The 7,579-nt window shown below is 40.4% G+C and overlaps 1 pseudogene; it reads right to left on the reverse strand.

The window, feature by feature from the left end:
• Nucleotides 1–2,136: 2,136 nt before the first annotated feature.
• LOC118716809 lies at nt 2,137–2,280 on the reverse strand (annotated as a pseudogene).
• Nucleotides 2,281–7,579: the final 5,299 nt, after the last annotated feature.

Consider the following 7,579-nt stretch of genomic DNA (forward strand, 5'->3'; position numbering starts at 1 on the left):
TTTCTAAATGCACAAAGTAGGGGTGAGTGGGTGTGGCTTCATTGAAATGGCACTGCAATGCTATATCAGGTCACAAACCTCTGGTATAGTTTAGTGACTGTGTTTAAATGGATGCTTCTCATTGCCTTATGAGATCCAGAAAAGTCATAAAAATTCATGGCCTCCTTGTGGCTGAGCTCTAATAAAGGAATAATTGGCTCTCTAAGTGAGGGGTAATGGGAGATTTACAGTGGGAGATTTACTGGAGTAATAAGGGCTACAGAGAGAGGGAGAGTGGGTGTTTTGTGCCAGTTACTCTGACAGACAACAGAGCAAGACTGTCCTGACACACACTTGCAATCTTGTCCTGTTAAGTGACAAGAAGGGGCCCTTAGTTCTTCCTTCTCCTGCACTTCCAGGAATCAAAGCCTTGGAGAGTTACTCAGGGCTCCTGTCACCAAAGTTAATAAAGCTCCAGTGAGGTTCCCATAATAGATAACTGGGTATGGTGGAAAGAACCGAAATTGGGATTATAAAGAACTTCATTTTTAATCTTAGTTCTGTCAGTTACTAGATGATTTTATTTTGCCCCTAATTATTTCTTCCCAATGATTCATTCCTGGCCATTGTCATGGGACTTGAGGTGCCTCCCAATGGGAGAGGCACTAGCTCCTATTTCCTTGGCCTCAATGTTATTCATGACTTGCTTTGGCCAATGGAATGTGAGTTGAAGTAATGAAGCTAACAATCCAGAAGAGCTGTAAGAGCCTTTGGGAGGTTGGTCATTGCTCTTTTCTCTCTGTTATAAGAATAATATACCCCAAATCAGAAGTGAGTTCTGGAATAATGAAGACACATGGAAGAGAGCTAGAGCTGACCTTAAGAGACTGTACTATATGTGTAACATGAGTAAGAATTAAAGTCTGGTTGTTTTAAGACCTCGAAACATTGGGCATATTTGTTACTCAGTATGATATAGAGACAGCTGACTGATACACAAAGTAATTTTGGAAAAAGTACTTAACCTAACTGAACCTTGTGTTCCCTGAAATGGCCCACTTATATCATTATGCAGAGATCAAATGAGATTCTAGCACTATGTATGACACAGAAAAGTTGTTCAATTAATGACAGTTATTATTATTATTCTAATTTGCTACTCACTTAAGAGTGATAAATGAGGTTATGTTACTTTTTCAACATGTGTGCTTCTAGTGAGCTATGTTTCAAGGACTTGTTGTTGGGGAGTACCAAGGCCAATGTGCCAATCAGTGACAAATTGGACATTTATGACACTTTTCTTCCTGGACCAGGGAGAAAGAGTTTCACAGATCTTTTCATTATAGCCTTCACAAGCTGTGAAAGAAATAGCAGCAGGCTCACTTTCACCCCATTACACATCCAGTCAACGGAACGCTGCCTTTTCCTTACCTGAGGAGATAGTCAGGCAACTGAAAGCTGGCTCCTGTGGCCCTTTGCCCATGGCCACATCACTGTGAAAGCAAAGGTACTGTGCTCATTGCAATCACAGTAACAGTACCTCCATTAATGGTTCACAAAGCTTCCGAAGCTTTCATTAGGGGTTTCACAATAGCTCTGTGAACCTTCCATTCATTCACGAGTACCAGGTACATGATTTCTGCCTTCATAGAGGTAAATATTGTTGTATTATTGCCTATTTATTGACTAGTTGTATTTATTCATCAAACATTATTTTCCATATACCATATTCTGGCACTATATAAGCCAATGGAGATACAGAAAAGCACAAAGCTTCATTCTGGCCCTTAAGGAGCCCATAGCTGCAAAGAGGAGGCAGACATATAAACTGCATGTCTAAAAGGTCATAGCAAAACTGTGACCATAGGACTGAACAAGTGTGTATGGGACACAAGGAAAGAGACACGAAGTCTGTCTGTGGAATCAGGTGATCCTGCACACAGGAAAGGTCTTTGGGTCTGGGCTCTGGGAGTTTAGTGGGTGGGTGAAAGTGGGGCAGAAGACACAGTGGTTAAAACAATGTATAGACTCAGAAGAGTATTTGTGCATGGCTAGAGCATAGGGTCATTTGGAGTAATAAAGAGAGATAGAATTTAAGAGGTAGCAAAAAGGGGACTGAAAAGAACCTTGAGGTGCAAAGGAATTTATCTTATTCTGTGGGCAACAGCAAAACTCCACACAGTGTCATATATAGAGGACTGTCATGGGCACATTTTTTAAAAAGAGATAATAAAGGTATGAATTAAGCAGGATTATGTGCCAGAATTACACTTGATCTTAGCCAAAAGGCCGAGAAGCGATGTGCCAGGATTATGCTAAGTGTTTTATATGCATTCTCCCATTTACTCTTCATATTTATAAGGCATAAACAATTATTGTTATTTGTATTTAGCAGATGAGGAAATGGAGTCACAATGATCTTTAGTAATTAGGCCGAAGTCATAGCAAAACATGTAACATATGTTTTAGAGCCCAGGTTGGAATTTAAGAAACTGACCTCCAAAGTTGAACCTCTTGACCATTTTGCTAATCTGCTTCTTCCTGTCTAGAAGTTTAACTTGATGTGTGTGTGTGTGTGTGTGTGTGTGTGTGTGTGTGTGTGTAACTTTTAAATACTCACATGAAGATATTTTTTATTGAGTTTTAGAGAGAGTGGGAAGGAGGTAGGATGGGGGGAGAGAGAAAAAAAAACAAAAACATTGACATGAGAGAGACACATCAATTGGTTGCCTCCTGTATGTGGCCGGGGATTGAACCTTCAACTGAGGTACATACTCTTGATCAGGAATCAAACCCTCGATACTTGGGTCTGAGTGCTGCCATTCTAACCACTGAGCCAAATTGGCCAGAGATAACTTTCTATTTTACTCAAATTTTACAACCATGTGTAAACTTCAATCTCACCCTCAATTTGTAGGTTAGGAAACAGACGTGACAGAGATGAAGTGACTTGCCTCAGGTCACATAGTGTAGGCAGAGCTAGAACTGGCATACAAATCATTACCTCCTTGATTAGTTCACTTAAAATCCCCACTGTAACCCAAAGTAAGCTTATTTCTTCCTCCCAAGATGAAAGGGAGACAAGACGGGGGAAACATGTATTGAGCTCTTTCTAAGCATCAAGTAATCTGCCAGGCACTTTATTTCCAACATTCACTTATTGAAGCAACTGCCTGGTGAGCTTGGTGGTGCTGTTTCCATTTCCCAAAGGAGAAAGCAGAGGCGTGAAGAGGTTGGGAATCCCGCCCAAGTTCACCCAACTGGTAAGTGACCAGGTCTGTGTGGCTGTGAGGCCCATGATTCTCGCATTGCACTGTGTCCCTCTGCCGAGAGTTTAATAGTGGGCTCGCCCTGGCAGGTGTGAATTTTATTCGGTGCCTGCTTTGCACAGGTCCTCAATAGGATTAAGGAGTAAAATGGGTCTTCAATCAACCTAGGCAATCTTTTTTCTATCATCCCTTCACCAGATCCAGGCCACTACGATTTAAATTGAGTTTTTAAAGCAGTTTCCCCAAGGCCCTGGATCAAATGGCTTCTGATGTTCTGGGAGGGAAATTTCTCCCCAGCTTCTACTGCCTGACTCTTCTCACCAGGGTACAGTGGTGAGAAGCCTCACAATTTATTTAGAGGTCACCCACCAAAGAAAGCATCTTCTAGACCTTGATTTGAAATTGCTGGGTGAGCCAGATCATATTTTAGGTACAGTGTATGTGTTAAATTATTTCCTAAGTATTTGGGGTTTAACACAGCAACAGAAGCTGTTCACCAGATATCTACACCCTCCGGCCCCCACACCACAACCTCTGACTTTGAAATATGTATGTGCGACAGATAAATTTTTCAGGTTTTGATGGCCTTACACAAATTGTCAACACACAGCATCTTTTTCTACAGCCCTTTGATGCCATCAATAAAACTTGAAGGGGTTTTATTCCTTGAACAAGAAGCCACAACTCCAAATGTGTTTAAAACAGAAGCCCCTAAACATTTGAAGTTCGGTTTCTAAGCAGAAACTTGTATTAGGGGGGGAAAAAAACAAAACACACACCCTCCATCCATGAAGTATCAAATGTATACTTTCCAATAGAAAACAGACTCTTCGCATCCCTATCCTGCTGGTCTGCCATTTATTCGCTGCTCCCATGCCCCCGCCCCTCCCCCGAAACTGAAACTTTGGCTCGTTTCAGAAGCGCAGTAAAGACCACTGGGATGTATTGCTATCATCTCAGATTCCTCAAGCCTGGGTCTTGGCCTCTAATCTTTTCTCCACCCAGTGCCCTTTGCTTTCTTCTTTGCTTCTGCAAGTCATGTGGGTTGAAAACCTAGACACTGATTTCCTCAAGAGCAGGAAGCATGCCTTAGTTACTGTTATGTGCTTACAACCTAGGCAGTGCTGGCACATAAGAGATGCTCAATAAATACTTGTCTAGTGAATAGGTTTAAAAGTTATATTTTCCTCTTTCCTCTCTTTCAGCCATGCATCATACATATCTCTTCAAAGCACTTGCCATTTGTGTTTTAAATAGGAGTATGCCCCCAAAGACCAAATATGACCCCTCCGATCAGGGTGCAGCCTGTTGAAGATTTTTATGAAAAACAAAACAAAACAAAACATATAATCAGCTAGAAATAGAAACTAAGTGGCCAGTGGCTCCAAATAATTATGTGTTTGAGTGCGAATTAGAGCCATTCTAACAGAAACGGACCAGGATGTAATTGTCATTGAGTCTAGGAACAATTTGACTCTGTGCTTATCAAATTCCTCTATAAGGTCAATCTAAAGTTTGGTGGATCATTCCAAAGGATTTCTTACCAAAGAATAAGTATGAACCATATCGTTTATATAAACTTCTTAGGAGTAGAATCCATGAAGCCCCTTTTAAGTTCTAACATGCTTTGTACATGGAGGCTGCTTACTAAAGCTTCCATTGATACTTGAGCCTCATTTGAGTCATGTGGCCAAGCTAAACCTATGCTATCAGCCCTCTTTTAAACTTAAATGCATGATGAATAACAAATTGATACAGTTTCATTAAACTCTATTTTTTATCATGAGGTCTTCTATTACATATATATATATATATCTTTACTTTTTTTCTGTCAGGTATTTATCCTTCCCCTTTTATCATTAATATAATTAATCCTATGGTTACTACCATAGTTCAGACCTTCCTGTTCCACTAGATCAGAGCTCCTCACCTGAGGCTGACAGTCTAGAAGAGAAATGACGGACTTCCCACAAGTAGAGGTTAGAAAGCAGCATTGATTTCAAGTTGGCCTGGGCCTATAGAATTCTTAGTCACACGGATGAGCATAAGCAAGGTGGGGGGAAGTCACAGGAAGCTCCCTATGCAGCAGGCATAGTTCTAAGCACTGGGGGAAATGCAGTGAGTAAAGATCCTGTCCACATGGGGCTTCCATTCTGATGGAGGCTACAAATCACTAGCAAACAAATATATACATACTGTGTCAGATGGTCATGATGCTATGGAGAAGAACAAAAGAGGTAAAAATGGGGATTTCTATAACATTGTCATGTTATGCAAGGTCAGGGAAGGCATTGCTGAGCAGAGATCTTATGGAAATGACAGAATGAGACCTGCTATGAACTGGGGAAGTGCATTCTAGGCAAGAAAACAACCAGTGCAAATGCCCTAAGGAAGGAAGAAGCATGGAATAGTTCCAGGACCACAAAATGGCCAGAATGGCTGAAGCAGAAGGTGGAAAAATCAGACAGAGCCTGAGCTGATGAAAGAGCTTACACTTTCATTCTAAATGAGTGTCCCTTTAAAAATGTCATTTGTCGCCGAGACTGGTTTGGCTCAATGGATAGAGCGTTGGCTTGGGGACTGAAGGGTCCCGGGTTCGATTCCAGTCAAGGGCATGTACCTTGGTTGCGGGCATATCCCCAGTAGGGGGTGTGCAAGAGGCAGCTGATCGATGACTTTCTCTCATCGATGTTTCTAACTATCTCTCTCCCTTCCTCTCTGTACAAAATCAATAAAATATATTTTAAAAAAATGTCATTTGTCCTAATTCCATTCCAACAGCATCAACTAGTTGCCCACCATGTTCCAAGCACTCACATCATATGGGAACACAACCATTAACACCATCCAGTGCCTCTTCAATGAGGAAACAGATACTTAGACAAACAAATGTAACACTAGGCAGAAAATAGGCAAGTGTTATGAGAGGGGGGTAGGTAGCCTTCAGGGAGCCAAGATCTCTCTCAGCTTTGAGGAGGAGGCAGTCAGGTATGACTCATGGAGACAGTTCCTCTGTGGTGATGGGCCTTGAACGACCAGTTGAATTGAATACAAGGATCTCTAAGCTATGGAACTTTCTAAGAACACAAATCAAAAGATGGAGATGAAGACATTTTCAGAGAAATTGTGAGAATTGACTGAGATGGGGAATGCTTGAAGGTAAATGAAGATAGGTTTAGACAAGAAAATTGAAATTAGATGTTTGAGGTACATAGATGCAAGACAATAAGCAAATACTCATCAGCTCTAGGCTACCACATGCTTTCTATATTATTTCAAAGTATGTATGCTTATATCCATATACAAAAGACTTCATAACAGTAAGGTATATTCAAGGAAAATATAAAATTAAATTTGGCTATTTAGTTAAAATATTTTAATTAGATAGCCTCTTAGAGATCATCTATTATAAACATGTCTCTTGTCCCCCAATATTGCACTGATTAGGAAAGTGAGTCCTAAAGGTTTAATAGGCAATGAAAGGTCATTTTATTAATAAATAATGAATCAAGTATCAGACTAATGTTCTGTTATTTTCCTACCACATTTTTCTACTCACCTTGACTAGGCCTTTCCAATACTGAACCAAAGCAAGATGGGAAGTAACACAAATTTGGTGCTTCAAATTCAGATTCTTGGCTGTTTTGTTGCATTTTGTAAATAATAATGATGACTCAGCTGATATTTCTCCTCTGGCTGAGCACCATCCACCTCCCCAGAATTCTTCTCACACTGTCAATGGTTACTTAGTGAATGACTGTAGGTAAGGCCTCCCAGATATCCAATTACGGCATCTTCTACCACATTTGCTACTTTGCAGGACCAAAAGGTGGAATTCACTTCACCAAGAGACACTGACTCCCACCACACCAGTAAAAATTTTTATTTTCCTGTCATTTGTTTGTTCATTTTTCCACATGAGAAGATCCTCCTTTTTCCTTTTTTAATAATTAAGCTTAGCAACTAACTCAACTCACTTTCAGAGTTTTCAAGTTTACTTCTAATCAAAAGCAAAGTTGATAGAATAGAGAGCAAGAAGGGATGGTCCAACTTTGCCATAAAAGTAAATTTTAGATCTTTGCTTCTCTACCTTTAAAGACAGATTGGAAAGTTTAGAAAAATCATCCTTTAGCTTGACATTTCATTTGCATTCTGCAAATGACAGACTAGCTTCCAAGACTCAACCAAGTTGCTACCTCTCTCAGAAAAGCTGCTGTGAACATACCAGCCCCCAAATCTGTGTTCCCTGGAAATTCCATGTGACCTTTAAATAGCACTGAGAATACTGTGTTCTGATGATTGCTTTACATTTCTCTTTTTCCCTCTCAGGT

Source organism: Pipistrellus kuhlii, unplaced genomic scaffold (genome assembly GCF_014108245.1).
Source record: "Pipistrellus kuhlii isolate mPipKuh1 unplaced genomic scaffold, mPipKuh1.p scaffold_m20_p_12, whole genome shotgun sequence".
Lineage (NCBI taxonomy): Eukaryota > Metazoa > Chordata > Mammalia > Chiroptera > Vespertilionidae > Pipistrellus > Pipistrellus kuhlii.